The following is a 19,244-nucleotide window of genomic DNA, read 5'->3' as shown; positions in this document are numbered from 1 at the left end:
GCCTAATTTGTCTGGTGCAATTCAAGAAGGTTTACAGCCGATCTATCTGGGCAGTTTTGAGTTTATACAGTGCTGGGATTTTAATGTAAGTGACCTCATTTAAATGATTGAATCAAGTACTGGGGAGAGATGATGGCTCAGTGGTTAAGGACACTAGCTGCTCTTGCAGAGGTTTCACAAGTTAGGTTCCTAGTACTCACATGGTGGCTCAGAACCATCCATTACTCTGGCATCAGGTGGAGCTGATACCCTTTTCCAACCTCCGTGGCAGCACACACACACACACACACACACACACACACACACACACACACACAGCATTTATATTTCGATATGCCTAAAACAACTCAATGCTTCCAAGTGACTGCTCCTCCTCCCTCCGATAGTCCTTTTATTACTTACTGAAATCTATATTCCTTCTTTGCTGCCCTAGATCCAACGGGGGGTCCTCTTGGGGCAGCTCTTCCCTGGCTCCTACATGGCGGCTATGCTCTCTGTCTTGCAGCTTCTGAGGTGTGGTGTCTTTCTTCTCCTTCACCTTCTCCAGGCATGACAGATCTCCTTCCTTCTTCCGTCCCTTGCCCAGGAATCCTAAAAGTCCCAACTCTATCTGCTCTGCACAGCTATTGGCGGTTGGCATCTTTATTTAACCAACAAATCAGAACCAACTGAGGGCAGGGTCCCTCAGTCTTACAGGCAGGACACTGCAAGCAGGTTTTGGGGGAACATAATTAACATGAGAATACAAGCAGCTACAGACTAGTCTGATCTACAGGTTGAGTTCCAGGACAACTAGGGCTATGCGGGAAAACTTGTCCCTAAAAAACAAAATAAAAACAACAAAATTTCAGGGTTAAAAAGCGCTTTCCTCTCAATGTACGAGCACTTGCTTGCACAAGGTGGGACATGGCACAGCTACTGCCTAATCCTTACATCTTGAAGATCTTCCCAGATTTAAACCTTATCACTTAATTTCACAGCCTTTTTCCAATAAAAAAAAAAAATACTGTCAGAAAACAAAAGTAACTGAAAAAAAAAAAAAAACCCAGAAAACAAGATATAAATATCCATTAGGCGAAGAGCTGGGCACATTAACATGGAACGAGAGAGGGTTCCAGAAACTCAGCAATCACCAAGTTAGTCCCCAACACTTACATACCTACTGTGCGCTAGGTTTCAAGGTTGTCAAGAAGCAGTTTTCCAAAATGCCTTAGATTACCTTAACTCTGGCAAGATGTGTGTGTGTGTGTGTGTGAGAGAGAGAGAGAGAGAGAGAGAGAGAGAGAGAGAGAGAGAGAGAGAGAAAACAAGAGCAAGAGTGGGATGGGAGAGGGGAGGGGGTAGTAACACTGCATCACTAGCTGCTTGCAAACATTCATTCCCACACTACAAACCTTTAGGTTGAAAGCTATAATCCAAACTTTGGTTTGGATGAAAGATTTCTGAGGCTTTGTGGTCAACCTGGACTCCCAACGTTTTCCTTTATTTGATGGATGGATGGTGCTTGGGACAGGACCCAGGGCTTTACTGGTGCTAGATAAACAGTCTGCTACCCAGCCACACCCTCAGCTTTTACTTTATATTTTTCTTTCTATTCAGAAAGTTGGAGATTTGATATTTCATGAGATTATTTGTAACTTACATTTAAAATGAGTAAAACTATATTTAATGAGAAGACAGGAATCTAGACAGGTTCATTTGAAGTACTTTGCTTCCTTAAAAAAATAAAACCACTTGTACATGTGTGTTCACGCGCGTCAGTGCATGCATGCGAAGATCAGAGGACAGCATCATGGGTCGCTTCTTTTTTTCTACGGTGAGGTCCTCATGATATCCAATTCAGGTTGCCAGGCTTGGTGGCAAGTAACCAAATCTAATGAGGCGTCCTGCTAGCCCTCGGTAGCTTGATTCTTAACAGAAGTATTTTTCCGGTTGTGTTAAAATCTGTGTTTTCCAAAGCCTGATATTTTTGTATAAAAACAAATAAGCCCAAACAAAAAAACACAATATGCTGTTGTATCCAAACTTAATTTATTTAACTTTCATTAATTAAATTTTGTCAATTTGCTTTGCATAATGGATTCAGCTACATTACCAATGAGAAGGACTCCGGCAAAGCAAAAGAGATGCACAGTGGTGCTGTGCTCGTGGCTTGTGTGTGTGCATTGTCTCTATCTGTGTGTGTGTGTGTGTGTGTGTGTGTGTGTGTGTGTAGTATTTAATTAAGGGATAGAGGTGGAGCTTGGTAGAAAACCTTATTGATTAGCAGTGCAAGTCAGTAGCCAGCTTGGAAATTGCCTGGAACAAGGGAGCGCCTGAAATGGTGTCCAAGAAGTGGCCCGTTGGCTGTCCGATGAGGTGTCTGTTATCAGAGGGAAATGTATACTTTTTGAGGTGAGGTCGGTTCTTTGCCCTGAACCGAGAGATTTTTCGTTTTTTGTTCTGATAACAAGCTGGTGCTAGGCTTCACTGAACTGAGAAATTGTAAATTCTTAGAAAAGGCTGTCTAAAGATAACAATTCAATGTTTCTTGGTAATGTACTCTGGATGAATCTGATAATTTAAAGCCCACTTCAGCAAAGTGGGTGTGCTGCTTGCACCCACCCTTTATCTTCAATTATGTCTAATCTGTTTCTAATTCAAACACGCCGCTGCTGTTGTCAGTTCAAATATAGATTTTAAATGTTTTATGCTTCTCCACTGGGAAGGTTTAAAATGTGTGCAGGCTGTCTGTCAGGACTGTGCTGGAGAGATCTAATAAAGTTTTAGATAAATTTAAAGGAAATAAAAGAGTACTTAAAACTGAAATGATTCATGGTTCATGAGACGGAACATGCTTAATGAACAGCAGTTTGGGAAAAGTTATGGTGGAGTCTGTGGGTCACCTGCTTCCCCTCTACCACGATCTCCTCCAATGAATACGTTGTACCTTTCAGATTTACAGACTGGAGTTCAAAAACCAATTTAGAAATCAGGGCAGAGTCTGGCTTGCTGCAAACAGGGCCTCATAAGCATATAGGACTGTAATCCATGGCATTTCATTCCACAAGATGACACTTCTATCTCGGGTAGCAGATTGGAAAACATGGTTGCAGTTTTCAATCACTGAATGGGATGTGGCTGTTGCTGGTAATGGAATCCTTTCTCTGCTGATTTATATAGATGCGCTGCAGGTCCCTGAGCGCCACAGAATATCAAAGCGGAAACATGTTCTGAGATAATATCAGGCATCCTTAAACCTGAGACCCGGGGCCGGTGTCAAGATTATGTGTGTGGAAGTGGTACCTTGAGACATTTAGGGAGAAGTGGGGGGAAATGTTTTATTGACGTTCAGACCGTGTCTATCTTACAACATTGCTGTTTTCTAACCAGGAGTGCCTCACTGGGACTTAAAGGTGAAGGCGCTCGTGCAGTCTGTCACCACAGAGATTTTTCCCGAGTTTGCTTTTAATCCCTTCTGGACTGCCAATGGGTATATCTCTTGCTGCTTAGGGCTGTCTCTCCGGGTTTAGTTTTAGGAAGGATCGTACTGGAGTGTTCTTTAAATGTAAATTGGAATTTGTGCTTAAGAGGGAAAGGGCTTTGGAGTTTTAAAACCATAATCCTTCTGGATCCCCAGCCTCTCTTGCCCCAAGTTTTATTTTTCAGAGCCACAATATTTTTATCTGAGGTATGACCATAGTATGATGGGGAATGGTACAAGTGAGACGATTCCCAGGAGAAATACATTCAAATTACTGTTCCCTTAGCTCCATCTGCTTGGCCCTTTTCAGAACGGATAGTAAAAAAATCTAAAAGGGCATTTTCTTCCTGGCGACCCCCTGGCATCTTCTTATTCTGTGAAGTCTTAAGGTCAAATCTGTCTAAACAAGCAATATTTTTTCCTTACCCAGACTCTGCAGAGAGGCAGGAGAATTCCCTTCTGTGCTTGTAGGTATTCCCCTTCCGACAGTCTGAGACTGGCCTGTTTTCCAATCATCTCAAGAGCGTAGCCGGTGCAGCGGGCAAGTCCGACAACTGCGCTGCAGAAAGTATGTTGCATTTTCCCACCGAGCCTCACTTATGCTTTTGTACTGGGGGCTACAAGGACATTTCACAGAGAAAGAGAGGATGAGGGCTGGACACTGCCTCACACACTCTTCTCCTGGATCAGTGGTGCCTCTGGCGCCAAGAAATGCCTCCTGTGTGCCCTGATGAGCTTCGGTCCACAATTCCTCTCAGAACTGTTCTATCAGTTTGTTGCTTTACTACACTCTCCCCCCCCAACCCCCACCCCCGCACACCCCAAGTCTTAGTAAATTTTTCAGAGGAAGGGAGGGCCAGAGAAGGGGAAAAAAGAAGAAGATTCCAGTGGGTGCCTGCGGAGGCTGCTTTATTGTTAGACTGTGTCCCTAGGAAGGCGAGGAAGCACGAAGAAAGCATCAGAATGTCATCAAATTCAAGGGCAAGAGGAACAAGTCGCTAGCAGCAAACACCGCCCGGAAGTCGGGCAATGTCACACCGGCATCCATAGTCAAAGGGATGCGTTCAGGGACTGTCAGACTTCTGACATTAATTGATGCCCCAAGCACAACAAGAAGGAAATATATGTTACATGGAGGGATTTTTTTTTCCTTTGACAAAGTACATTATGCATTGACGAGCCATTTATACTCCCCCCCAGACACGGGTTAATTTGGGTATGTAGACTCGCTGCTTTAGAAGCTTAATGAAATGACACTCAAAGAGGAAGTACTGCTACTTCACACGGTGAAGGCGACATGGGAGGGAAGGGCTAAAATTGCTGTGAAGGTTGAGAGTAGGAGAGAAATAGAGGGCTCAGTAAAGAACTTAACTGTTGTCTTTCCGTTGAAAGCTTTTGGAAGAAGTCTACAAACACAAGAAAACACAGGATGCAGACAGGTGATATACCAATGAAATTTGTATAAGGACAAAAAATGACTTTTGAATTACAAAGAGATTCTAGATGTCTCAGTCTGCTTTGTTCCCTGTAGTGAATTACCGGAGGCCAGGTAGCTTATAAAGGAGAGAGGTTTATTTCCCATAGTTTGGAAGCTGGGAGGTCCAAGGTCAAGATGTTGGGTCTCCTGTGGCCCAGTGTGATGGTAAGCGAGGCAGAAGGAAGAGGTAAGGAAGCTGAACTTGCTTAGAACAAACTAGCCGTCCAGACTGCCATCTCTCTGGGCTGTTGCATCCACTAACTTTCCAGCTCTGGAGATCAGCAGGAGAAAAGCATAACATATTTATTTAAGCTTAACCTGGTGTAGTAGTTTTCATATATGAAGACCCAATGAACCAGGAGAAGCTACGTTTACAAGCAACTGTGTCAGAGTGAGGCTGCGGGGGGAAAAAGGGATGGTTTAGTGGGAATGAACTTGGGATCCAGCAGGCCTTTGCTCAGGTTCTTCTTGGCTGCTGGGAAGATGGCAAAACCCTCTGGCATGAGCATCTTCTGACTTATGTTCATGGATGGGAGGCCACAGAACTCTTTTATGACCATATTTCCAGTGAGAAAAGAGGAGAGAGGTGAGAGAGAGCCTAGTTTCTGTTTCGTTTTGCTTTGTTTTTGTTTGTTCGTTTGTTTGTTTTTTGCTTTTTGTATTTTGGTTTTTTTTTTTTTTCTTTGTTTCCCCAACTACCTTCAGCTAAAAAGACAGTGTGCTATGGTGCCGTAATTTGGGGCTATTTATGCTTTCCAAAGACACAGGATTTTCTTGTTCTATACCTACACCAACACACTCAATATATTAATATTGTTAATCTAATGAATAGTACTTTATTATAGGTTCAATTCCTGTGTCTTTTAGTTTAGATGTAGTGATTTGAATAGGTTTGTCCCCTATAGGCTCAAACCTCCTGCTGCTATGAAAGGACACTCTTGCATCGATAAGCCTTGCAACCCTTCACTGATCTTCACTTCATAGAGTGAAATGCACCAAAGAACTTCTCGTGGTATTCTGACTGATCCTTGCTGTTTCTGCTGACTTGTGCCAATTTGGTGGAGCCTTAAGGTTTCTGCTGGATCCAGCCACTGCTGCTGACTCATGTTTGGTGTTTGCTATTGGCCTGGACTGTTAATATCCTGACAATGGAGATTGGAATCTTCCCAAAGGACTACTTCTAAACAGGTCCACAGCCCTGTTTTCCCATTAACCTTCTGTCTCTGCTACATCTGGTTAGTGGGCTAAAAGGGAGGTTGAAGCATTTAAGAACCCTAAATGAAGTAGGTTTAGAGAAAACTCTAAGCCTACAGCATGCTTCTCGCCATGATGATAATGGATTGAACCTCTGAAATTGTAAACCAGCCTGGATGAAATGCCTTTTTTTTGTAAGAGTGCCTTGGTTATGTCATCTCTTTATAGCAATGAAACCCTAAGACAGGAGAGGTTGAGTATATTTTGTTTATCATAATTATCTATTTGTTTCTGTATATGTCTTTTGAAACAAGGTCTCTCTACCTGGCTCAGCCTGGCCTTGAACTCACAGCTTGCCTCAGCTTCCTAAATACTAGATTGCAGGTACACACTTTCATATCTAGCTCTATTCTGTTTTTGATTGTTTATATTTTTATTAGTAAGTTGTACAGCTTTTGTGCATATTCTGGAAGCTAATACCATGTCCATTCTATATGAGGAATAAACATGTTTTCTATTCTCTGGTGTTGGGGATTGAACCTAGGGTCTTGTTCATGCTAAGCATAGATTCAACTGCTGAGCACACCTGGACCTTTGTTGCCTGGGAGACGCTCTACCACTGAGCTACGTCCACAGCCAGTGCTGGATCGATTTTAATACCATCACACCCAGCATCTTCCTTTGAACTGTGTTTTGGTTTTACATTTGAGAATCTTTCCCTATTCTGATTATAAAATAGGCTATGTTTTTGCCCCAGAGTCTCACTTGTGCACCTAACCTTTAGGAAAGGAGCCATGATCTGGGAAATGTGGCCTGTTAGTCCTGAATTATTTTCCTGAGTGTGGTGCTATTTTGTACAGTTGCCAATGTTCTCTGTATGTTGGGCTGCTTCAGGATGGTTTCTTTGTCCTTATCTGCATTATTTATATGTAGTTTTATAACCATCTTTCTTTCTTTCTTTTCCTTTCTTTCTTTTTTTTTTTTTTTTTTTTTTTGGTTCTTCAAGACAGGGTTTCTCTGTGTAGCTCTGGCTATCCTGGAATTCACTCTGTAGACCAGGCTGGCCTCGAACTCAGAAATCTGCCTGCCTCTGCCTCCCAAGTGCTGGGATTAAAGGCGTGCGCCACCACTGCCTGGCTATAACCATCTTTCTTAAAGGATGACTCTACCCTTAATACTTAAAACTTTCAAGCTAAGTGTGGTAACTCACACCTGTAATCCTAATACTTGCTAGGAAGATGCAGGAGGATTCTTGTGAGTTTCAGATTAGCCTGGGCTATACAGTGAGCCTAACTCAGAAACAAAACAAAACAACAACAAAACACACCATCGCCCAATGCTAATAATGATATTAAAATGTAAAATCTCTGCCTATTCTTTGCTCGTTACTACTTAGACTTGAAGATCACCTTGTCAAGTTATGTGAAATGTTCTTTTAGGATTCTGATTAGAAGAACATTGAATTTATAGAATGATTTGGAGAGAACTATCATTTTTATGCACCGAGTCTTCTTTACTAAGCAGGGTGTATATTACACAGTTCTTCTTTATGCCCTTTGTTAAGGTTTTATAGCTCTCCCTTGTATATCTTTTGTTAGATTTATTCTTAAATGGCTTAGATATATTTTTGCTGTTTCAATACATCTTTAAAAGAATTACTTTGCCTAATTGATTGTTGGTAGTATTCAGTGATGAATCTGTTCATGGCTGAGTATGTCTGTATATATTGATTAAAATAATATTCTGGGTCCATTAATGATTTTCCTTCTTTTTCTTTCGCAGTTTATGGTTTGTTTTTCCAGAAAGTTACTCATTTTGCTTAATTTTCAATGTTATTGGTATAAAGTCTTCATTTTCATGTCTCTCCTTTGAAGTATGTCTTCCCTTCCCTGCTCATCATGGCCCTCCCCCATCTGAGTGGCACAATTCCGTTAGTAAGAATTTTGTCATTTGTATTGGCCTTGGAATAATTTGACATTCATTTCTGGTAGTTTCTTCATTTTTTTTTTATCTCATTATCTTTTAACATTTTGGATACTTTTATTCTCTTTTTGTTTTGCATCCTCAGGTTGTTACCTCAGTGACTTTGTTTTGTTGTTGTTCTACATTTTACTACTGAACAAACCGACTGGCTCATGTAGAACAGATAATAGCAAATCAGCCCCCGATTTAAACCTGAGCAAGTCTCCAGAGGTCAGTGCTCAGCTCTGTGCGGTAGGATCGATGACGATGCCTCAGCTTCAGTCGCGCCACTGTGTCTGTACAGACCCAGGTTCCTTCTCCTACACTGTGTTCTCCTGGAGTTGTACCTGATTTAGATTCAATTTTCATCTGAACCCACTGGGGGATAGGATGATGTTGCTTTTGTTTCTTGGCCAGGAACCACCTGATTCTGAAAGACTTGAGAGAAGACAGATGAGAACCAAGTCAGGCCTATGGTATAAGACAGCTGAGGAAAGAAGACAATTAGGAGATTCAGCTTAGCTGCTAAGTGACTTTTCAAGAGTTCTTTGTGCCCCGTACATTTACTGAACCCTGCATTTCTTTATAAGTACAACTTTGGCACTATTTTTGCAGGATATTTGATCATACTGTGAACCCCAAGATTCTGTTGTTTATTGGGAAAAACTATTTTTCTAGTTGTGGTGTGGCTCAGCCTTAGCACACACCTTTAATCCCTCTGGCTGGAATACAGACATGTCCTTAGTACATACCCTTTAATTCCAAACAATGAAGGTAAAGTTAGTTTGTAGAAGGAAGCACCCATATTTGAAAGTGATGTCTAATTGAGTGGCAGACAAAGTGATGAGTCAGAGAAAGATTTGGTAGGATAGGATATGCACAACTCTCAAGAGGAGAGGAAGGGGAAACTACTTAAGAGAGCAGTACAGAGAACGAGGGAGACAGAGAGACGGCAGTTATAGAGAGACAGGTTACAAAGAGAGAACAAGCTAGACACAGGTGAAGACAGATGAGCCAGAGAATGAGAAGGAGCCAGAGATTAGAACAGATTGTAAGAATTAGTTTGAGTCCAAGCAGAGCAATTCAGTTGAGACCAAGACAGATGCCAGATTGAATGAGCCATCTTGGAATGGAGTTTGAGACAGAACAACTGAGTTGAACCAGCCAGATAGATCTCAGAAAGAACAAGAAAGGGTGAGCTTATTCAGAAGTAAGCCTCAGAGGCTGAAAATCTATCTAGGGCTAGATAAGACTGTATAGAGGCTAGGCCTCGGTTAGAAGACTGAGACAGTAAGCTTCAAAGATGACAATTAGCAGAATAAAAGTGACATTTACACACTATCTTATAAATATTGGTACATTCACATTCAGTTTTGAGCTCTCATTTTCATCAGTATATTATCTTTAGACAAGAAAGTATTTAAAATTTATTTTTTTCTAAGTTTTTAAAGGGTTATATTTCATTATATTTTTGGGTGTGTGTGAGTGGTGTGCAAGTATGTAGTATACACGTCTGCGTTTGTGCAAGTGAGTCAGAACAGATGTGAGGTATGCTCCTTTATAGCTCTCTATTTAATTATTTTACATTTATTTATTTATTTGATATATACACATGCATTCGCGCACACACACACACACGTGTGTGTGTGTGTGTGTGTTTGTGTATGTGTGTGGTGTGAGTGCAAGCCACAGCATGCATGTGCAGGTCAGAGAACAACTTTTGGGAGCTGGCTCTCTCCTTCTGCGTAGGATCTGAACAAAGATGTAACTGAAGCTGTCATCCTTGAGGCAAGGGCCTTTACCTGCTGAGCCATTCTGCTCACCTACCCCTGCTATTTTTTTCAGACAAGATCTCTCACTGAGTGGGAAGTTTGACATCTTTATTAGCAGGACAGCAAGCTCCTGTCTGTCTCCATCTCCCTCACAATGCTGGGGTTGCAGGAGAACATGACCATACCCTATTTGTATGTGGCTTCTGGGAACTCCAACTCAGCTTCTCTTGCTTGCCCAGCAGGTGCTCCTACCCACTGAGCCAGCGCCCCATCCCCTCATTATTCATTTTAAACTTTGTTACTTTATCTTCAGGCTACATAGTGAGTAGCTAGATTCCTGGAGATGTTGAGGCTTGCCTGTGTCTTAACATGTGCTTTTAGACTGGTTTTACTTATTAACTATTCAGAGGTGTGTGCCAAGATCTTTCACTATGGCATTAGATTTGTTTATTTATTTTTGTAACTTGTCCAGATTTTACAGTATGTACATGTGCACATGGGAGAGTATATTATTTTATAATTGTTATGCATATATTTGAAAAATGTACTCTCTTTTTATGGCAAGTAATGTGATAACTTTTATAGCAATGAGATAGTTTTCTTTTTGAAAAATTAAAAAAATTGCATTGTGTGTGTGTGTGTGTGTGTGTGTGTGTGTGTGTATTTGCAAGGGTATGTGTACATGCAACCACGTGCATGCAGCAGTCAGAGGACAGCTTACTGGACTCAGTTCCCTTCTTTTACCACATGTGTTCTAGGGATTAAACTCTGGTCATCAGGTTTGGCTGCAAGCTCTTTTGTCCTGGAGTCATCTCTCCAGGCCAAGATAAAGTTTTCTTATAACCTAAAGTGTGTTAAGAAAAATAGGTGATTTAAAGGACAGTGCTGGGTATATTATGGTTTAAGCTATAAGTAACTGTAGAAGATAGGCATGTAGGTGGAAGACGATGCCCAGAAATATGTTCCTATTTCATTCTGCCCAAGCCACCCATCCACAAGAATTTGTGTGGGTTTTATAGAGAAGGGTCCATGTAACCCAGATTAACTTTGAACTCATTATGTAGCCAATGATGGAATCAAAAGGGAGTCACATGCCTGGCCCATCTCTGCAATTCCAGAATCATTGTTTGTAATCCAGATTCCTTGCGTGACATACCCAGTTTACTCCCTTATTGAACCCATCTTGGTAGGGTCTCTTGACACACCCAGTCCAATGAAAGCATAGGCTATGTTTTGTCTGCCAGGTAACCCCAGAAGTCTCAGCCCAGGGCCTCCTCCAGGCAGCCCTGTGGCAATCCTTACCCAGGAAAACAGGACCACTGTTTTGTCATGTGTCACCTCCTCTGAGTTAGACCTCATGTCCCTTGATTTGGACTCTATTCAAATGATATCTCTATTGTTTGTTGAGTGACTGAACAAAAGAGAACTGTATATACGAATGAAGCCACACAGTGAGTGGCTGCCAACAGTCTGAGGAGCCATCTTGCCTCATTTCTCAAAAACGTCAGCTGCTCTGGAACTTTTAAAGAGGTGAATAAAAAGCTGGATTACAAGATCTGCTGAGGTCTCAGGACCATGTGGGTGAACAAAGAGCTGGACACCACCTCTGCTGAGGTCTAGGGGCTGTGTGTGTACAATGTGTAAGCACCAAAAAAACACCAAGCAAGAACAAAGCTGGATCACATGAAGTCTTGTCAAATAAAAACCATCCAGGGTTATTAAAACAATGCCTAGCTGTTGCTCCAAACCTATTGAGCAGCTTTTAAAATTGCTTTATGATAATGTTCACTAATTAGCAAATTCCTAGGAGGAGGAAATACTAATAATTTTTCTGTAAATAAAAGGTATTTATGAGTCTGTTGTAGTGGTATAATTCTAGCACTCAGTTTGAGGCCATCCTGGTCTGCATAGTGAGTGCTAGGCCAGCCAGGGATATATATAGTAAGACCTCATCTCATAGATCCTAAGTAAGTAAGTAAATATTTACTTCTGATACTGTGAGTGTGTGTATGTGTATGTATATGCATGCATGTATTGAGTCCAGATGCTAATCTTAGGTTTTTGAGGCCAGAGGCTAATCTTAGGTTTCTTTCCCTATTGCCTTTCAGCCTATATTTTGAACCAGGGTTTTTTTTCACTGACTCTGGATCTCACCAACTTGACTATATTAACTGGGCAGTGAGCCCCAATACTTCTCTATCTCCATCTTTCCAGTTACAGGGTTAAAGGCATGCACCAATGTACCTGCTTTTAAAAAATATACATTTAGTTTTTAAGAGTCTCATATATGATTACAGTATTTGCATCATCTCCCCCACCTCCCAGCTTCTCCCATGGCTCACTCATTCCCTCTTAATTCTTTAAATATTGCTACATATACATTTCTACACACACACACACACACACACACACACACACACACACCTCTTACTTTGTATTTTATTACTGTGAAGACACACCATGACCATGACAAGTCTTATAAAGAACACATTTAATTGGGGCTGGCTTACAGTTTCAGAAGTTCAGCCCATTATCATCTTGGTGGGAAGTATGGCAGCATGCAGGCAGACTTGGTGCTGGAAGAGCCAAGAGTTCTACATTTTGATCCAAAATAGCAGCAAGAGACTGTCTTTTGCAGGAAGCCAGAAGGAGGGTCTCTCTTTCACTGGGCAGAGCTTAAGGACACGAGGCCTCAAAACCTGCCTACATAGTGATATACTTCTGCTGACATTGCCACACCTAGTAGAGCCACTTTCCATGGGTCAAGCATATTCAAACCACCACAACGAGCACACATACATATATAAATAGAGCCTGTTGAGTCCTATAAGGTCCTACCTCTAGATGAAAGGGTATAGACAACTAGTGACTGCTGAGAGGGAGATTCAGTCTTCTACAGGTATGAGCCCCTTGAAAGGCTATTCAATCCTGTGTCACACCTAAAAAATTTTAGGCAAATATTTTACCGATTGAACTATTCCCTAGCCTACCTTGTACATCACTTTTAGCATCAAAAGAACTTGGTTAAAGCAGTCTCTCATGTTTGCTTCCCCAGGTGCTGATACAACTGTCTTCAGAGCAGTACTACCTAGAGACATGTAAGGGGTGAGAACCTAACAAAGACAAGCTATCAGGTAAATGTAAAATGCATACCTTTTGTTGAAACAGACACATGAGAGGATGTTTTGCTGAGAACAGACACATGGTGTTTTTCTGGGAAGCTGTCTGGTGAAAGGGCATGTGTTTGTGCTGGAGTGGACACTTGAGAGGACATGTGATGTTTGGAAAGAGTGTAAGTATAACCCAACAGACAGTGGACGAGCTCTTGCATTGGTTCTCCTTGCCACTCTGTGGTCTTCATTGGGCTTCACTGGGGCTGGTCTTCGCTAACGACACTCTGGCATTGGTTCACCTTGCTTTCTTTGCTGATCTTCGATCTTCACTTGTCCTAACTTCATAGAGAGAAACACACCAAAGAACTTCTGGTGGTATTCCAGCTGCTTCTTTCTGCTTCTAAGGATTCATGCCAATTGACAGAGCCTTGTGGGTTCTTCTGGCTTGAGCAGCTGCTTCTGATTTGTGTTTGGTATTTTGCTAGTGGACTGGGCTGATGACAATGAAAATAAGATTTGTCCCCCAAAACTACTTCTAAACAGGTCCACACCCCCCTTGTCGTATCAACCATCTTCCTCCTCTACTTTTGGTCATTGGGGTATAAGGAAAGTTGAAACATTTAAGAACCCTTATTAAAATAGGTTTTGAAAATCTAAGCCTAAACATAATCTCTATCTTTCCCCCTTTAAAATTAATTTTAGCAAATTCCTCAGTTAGAATATAAAATGTCTATCAGCTAGTTATAGGCTAGTCTTTCCTAAATTATATTTCACTGAGTATCATTTCACATAATGCAAATAGGTGTTTGAATGAAAAAAATATTTGAAAAGGGCTTCCTTCCAAAATATATTTTACTACCTTAAAAGCTTTGGGAAGTCTGTAGTAAAAAACCTGTTGAGTTGTATTTCCCAACATTTGTTGGCTATAAACAATCTTTCAAATTAAAATAGAAATTAAATAACTATTATAATAATTAACATTTAATAATTAATAATATAAAATATATAATATAATATTATAATAATTATTTTTTAAAATCTCAAAATAGAATTAAAAAACAGGATTAGAAAATTCTTTCAAATTAACATCTCAACATAGGATTAAAAAATAGGCCAATTGGGGATACAAGTTTCATGCAGTAAAGAATATTTTCTCAAATACAGGATATCAGCTCTCTACTCCCAAACATAGAATTAATAAACACATTAAACAACTTGTAGTGCAGTGTCAGAAACATTTTTAAATGCTGTCAAAAACTCATAAAATATACATTATATAATGTGTCAATATTGCAAAATGCTGCAGGATACATTAAAACTATCAGATTACAACCATTACCCTATAATCTTCTACTCATATGTTTATGTTTTTGCATTGTATCTGCAAAATGACTCCTGTCATAAATATTATGCATGAGTTATAGAAATATACATTCTATAACTGGAACAGTAAAGGATTCTATGAAACAAGAAAGTAATAGCTTCGGATAATGACATTACCGAGATGAGAACTGATTAAAATTTTTAACATCTCTGAACTTTGGAATGAAGGGCAGTGAGAAGGTCATTTTCACCCAGGACCTAATGTTAGAAAGAAAGAAATTGACATTTATTTCTGAGTTCTTCAGGGACAGAAATAAGGACAAAGCGCAGCAAGCAGTGCTGGGGAAACATTTGATACAATAGACAGTGGGGAGGAGTCACTTCTTGAGGAAGATGAGCAGGGCACGGTCTGTGAGCAGCTTGGGTAGAACGTGGCTGGCATACTTATCTGTGCCAAGGAAGGGAATGAGATCCCGCCCACACCGCGAAGCTGTCCTAGGGAGGCAAATGGTTGGGGGAGGGGCGGGCCTTGACCCCAACACGCACCAAGATACTCATCTGTGCATGGCCAATTGTAATGTAATGGCAAACTAAGGTAAATGAACACCTACCTCTTCTGGAAACAGCATTGTTCCCCCAAATCACATCACGGGCTAGTTCCGCTGTGAGAGTGCTCAATGCAATGTAGTGACCGCTGGGGCCAGGAATGCTTTAACCAGAAGGAGGCACGGGTCCACTCTTCATATCCTCTCCTATCCATATCCTATCCATGGCATTCTTAGACTGCAGGAGTATCTAGAATCGCTCACCCCGTCAGCTGCCTTGCTCCTCCACAGGGGGAAAGATGTGTTTTCAAGGAAAGTGCAGCCACACTTTGCTGTCCACCATGGGACCAGACTTTGGACAGATCAGGTAACTGATGCGTCATTCATGACAAGTATCTTTCTTGATGGTCTCTGTAGTGACAATTTTGTTTTCTTTTAAACCCCAGTTATGTTATGTGAATATATTTTTGTTTTAATCCCAGGTGTGAGATCCCAGGGGCTGCTTCAGATTGTCCATAGCTGCTAACTATGGTTGTCTCATGCTCTAGAAGGGGCGTGATTTTCACCAGCTATAGACAATTTAATTCTGGAGACTCTGGAGAGGATATAGATGGGAAAGTCCTGAGAAGGTCTGTGGTGGCTGCTGCTCCCCCTGCTGCTCCTGGTTGGTGTTGCTGTGGTTTGTCAGAGATGAGAAGAAGACATTGGACTTGTCCCAAGGAACTCAAGGCCCCAAATGAGCAGGAAGTGGTCTAAAGAGGTCTACTCTCCCTTCCCCTCTAACCTTCTCCCTCTCTCCTACCTTCGTCTCCAGCACCACGTGTGCCTGCATGTTGCCATGTTTCCCACCATGATGATAATGGATTAAATGCCTGAAAATGTAAGCTACTGCCAATTAAATGTTTTCCTTTATAAGTGTTGCCACAATCATGATGTCTCTCTACAGCAATAAAACCCTAACTAAGACAGCATCTTTGGAAATTCCTTGTCTTATAATGTTGGGTCAGGGCTCTTCCTTTTTTTTAAATTTTTTTTATCTTATTACCTTTTATTTTCATTTGATATATATATATATATATATATATATATATATATATATATATTCTTTCTTTTAATCTTTTCATCCTATAGGTCTTTTGCATATACAGTATTGCTTCCAGGTTAGTATTTTTATGGGACTCTTGAGTGTATTCAAGTGAGCTATGGGGCTCTCGAGTGTGTGAACAAGTGAGCCTCTGTTTCTCAGGCCTTCTCTTGGGCTCTTTTCCTTCTGTTTGTTTTGTCCAATTCAAACTTGTTAGTTTTGTTTTTATCATGCTATTCTATTCTGTTGTATTCCCATAGAAACCTGGTTTCCAGTGAGAGACAGAAAGAGAATAGATGCAGATGGGAGAGGAGGTGGGGAAGAACAGGGTAGAAGGAAGACAAAAATCTATTTTAAATAATTAAAACAAAAAAAGCATATTGTTAGAAGATAATGTTTCCATGGCCTCTGAAGCCTCTCTTTCTGGTCAGTGATAAATGGAAGTGTGCTGGGGCTTGAGATGAGATGCCCAGCAGACAATACAACACAAAGACTAAGCAGTGGCCACGTTGTGTGCCGAGCACCAAGGCCATGCTAAAGCCTGTGTACTCTCACGATGCAGACGTCCAGTGTGGTTTGAGCACTCAAGGCTTTTGTAGTAAGACTTCTTCAGTATATTTGTAAATGCTTTAAGGTGTCTGAAGAACCGGATACTCAAAACACAAACAATGACACTTGTGCATGTCTTTTATTATTCACTTCATGTCCCAGAGGGTGAAGATGAGTTTAAGGAAAGAGGACAGTTGAGGCAGGTGTGATGGACTGTCCCTCCACTCAAGTCCCCTTTTGTGGAAGGCAAGTGTTGTTCTGGGTGGCCAGGGGTGTAGATATTCTTGGCCAGCAGCTCCTGAGAATTTTGTCCCAAGTATAGAGAGCTGTCATAGCTCCTTAGGGTGACTGTAGAAAAGATAATGTATACATAAATAGATATGTATACACACTCATATGTAAACGTACATAGATTGTAGCTCAAACATTATACATTTGCTTCTCATGGTGCTAAAGCAGAGGTTCTCAACCTGTGGGTCACAACCCCTTGGGGAGGGTTGATTGACCATTTCACAAGGGTTGCCTAGATCACCAGAGAACAGATATTTACATTATGAATCATAATAGTAGCAACATTAAGGTTATGAAGTTGCAATGACAATAATGTTTTATGGTTTGGGGGGGGGGTCACCACAACATGAAGAACTGTATTTAAGGGTTGCAGCATTAGGAAGGTTGAGAACCACTGTTCTAGAGCCTCAGAAGTTCAAGAACAAGGCACTGGCAGATTCTGTCTGGTAAATCATGCTTCTCACTTCATAGACAGTGGTCTTCCCACTATGCTCTCATGTGGGAAGAGGAGGAATGGCTCTGTGACCTCTCCTGTTAGGACCTAAACCAATTCCTGAGAATCCTGCCTTCATGCCTTGATCACCTCTCAAAGGCCTGACCACTTAACAGTATCATGTTGAGGGCTAGGATTGTACTATCTGAGTTTGGGGGAGATACATTGAGCCAGCCTACACCATATCACTCACCTTACCAAGGTTATACCCATATGCCTCAGACAGACACATACAATTACTGAACAGACAGAACAGCCAGCCTGCACCAGTTTAGAATTCTCAAGTCAAATATGGAAACAGAGAAAGCTAAGAACCACCCCCAAGATAAAATCCTCAAAGTTGCCAGATTCTAAAAAGAAATCTCCCAACCAAGTCAGGCCTGCCTATGTCAAGGTCAGGAGCCTGTTTAGAACCTGCTTGGGAAATAGAGATGTTGAGGAATACGCTGGAGACATCTGAGCCGATGATCTCCAAAAGCTCAGACATTTATGGAAGCAATTATTGCAATGACAGTCGGCGACAATGTAGCTTTGGGCACTCCTACCTACTGGGTATAGTGAGGCAGCTAAAGAAAGCGTGGAAATGTAAGTGGACAAGCAACAGAGGTGCTACTTACTTTAAGCTCTCAAAATACATCAAGTAGAAGGACAAGGAGATGAAACTATCTGTTTCCTAAACAGTCATGATCCTTGGTGAGCTTTTGGAGTCTGAGTTAATTTTTCATCCTAGAGTCCATTGATTAGAGACAAATCTGGAAATTTCCTCAGAGGGAGGGAATCACAACACCATAAGAAGTAGAAATGGTGATTATTTTTCCAGGGCTGTCCCAATGATGCATATACCATTTACTTTGGTAACCATGCAATGGGGCAACAGGAATAGAAACATTCCAGGCAGGTGCTATCAGACACCGTTCAATGGTTACCTCAGTCCTCTTCCAACTAGGGAAGTACATATAGAGTCTTCATGGAGCCTGGTCAAGGTCTGGATCATGATTTGTGGAGTGGGCTCTGGGGCCTGTCCCATGTCCTTGTCTAGTTCTTGATGATGTTACTGAGAATTTGGTAGCTGGCACAGTCCACATACTGGGTCTTCTGATAAGTGTCAGACAGAGGTTTTGTAATAGGCAAGACCCAGTGGAATTTTCTGAAACTACCTTCTCTTTTCTGACTCTACCACAGACAAGATCATAAGTTAAAAACAACGTACGTAGTCTCTGAAGCATGTTGAATGTTAGTGTTACCCTGAAAGATCAGAGAGCTAGAGATGAGATGGTCCTTGTTAGAGGTTTAATCCACTAGTCTAAATCTTAGAAAAACTAGTATTCCTGAAGACTGACAGGAAGCTGCTGCAAATTCCACCGAGAAGGGTCCTCATCTGAAGCCTCTGTATTAAATGTGATATAATCTTTGCTCATGCAGAGAGGTATGTGGTATGTGGCCAGTGAATTGACAATTTCTCTTCAATCCTAATCAACAAGGTCAATGAGAAATGGTTTGCATCCACAAGGAAGAACCCCAGAATACATACGCAGTTTGCTCCAGGTCTATGCTCACTCTCCCAGGCTATATCACAATACAGTTTAGCGAGCTCTGCACCATGTGGGCACCCTATAGAACACTGTCCTGGTCCACACCGTCATTCCCATCTTGGTATTGCACCTGACAATTAATGACTGGCTAGTACACTGGAGGCCTTGGAATTATACATGTGTTCTAATTGATGGGAAATAAACCTTTTGGTAACTTGGTGTCCTGTTATTATTATTATTATTATTATTATTATTATTATTATTATTATTATTTGCTGTAGTAACAACATACCTGACAGAAACAAGATGATGAGGGAGGAAGCATTTCTTTTGGCTCAGAGTTTCAAGGATTTCAGTCTACTGCAGAGGAGAAGGCATGGCGGAGGAATGGCTTTGTCTTGGCACAGGGATGATATGGTAGAGACTCCACATGTGGCAGACAGGAA

The 19,244-nt window shown here is 41.3% G+C and overlaps 1 long non-coding RNA gene across 1 annotated transcript; it reads left to right on the top strand.

Moving 5' to 3' along the window:
* The first annotated feature begins 2,288 nt into the window (after positions 1–2,288).
* Positions 2,289–15,728, top strand: LOC143441149 (uncharacterized). The gene is made up of 4 exons (XR_013108374.1): positions 2,289–2,394; positions 12,924–13,002; positions 15,141–15,216; positions 15,332–15,728. It is a non-coding gene; the product is annotated as an uncharacterized LOC143441149 (long non-coding RNA).
* Positions 15,729–19,244: the final 3,516 nt, after the last annotated feature.

The sequence above is a fragment of the Arvicanthis niloticus genome, chromosome 2, assembly GCF_011762505.2.
Source record: "Arvicanthis niloticus isolate mArvNil1 chromosome 2, mArvNil1.pat.X, whole genome shotgun sequence".
NCBI lineage: Eukaryota > Metazoa > Chordata > Mammalia > Rodentia > Muridae > Arvicanthis > Arvicanthis niloticus.
This window is presented reverse-complemented; position numbering and strand designations above follow the sequence as displayed.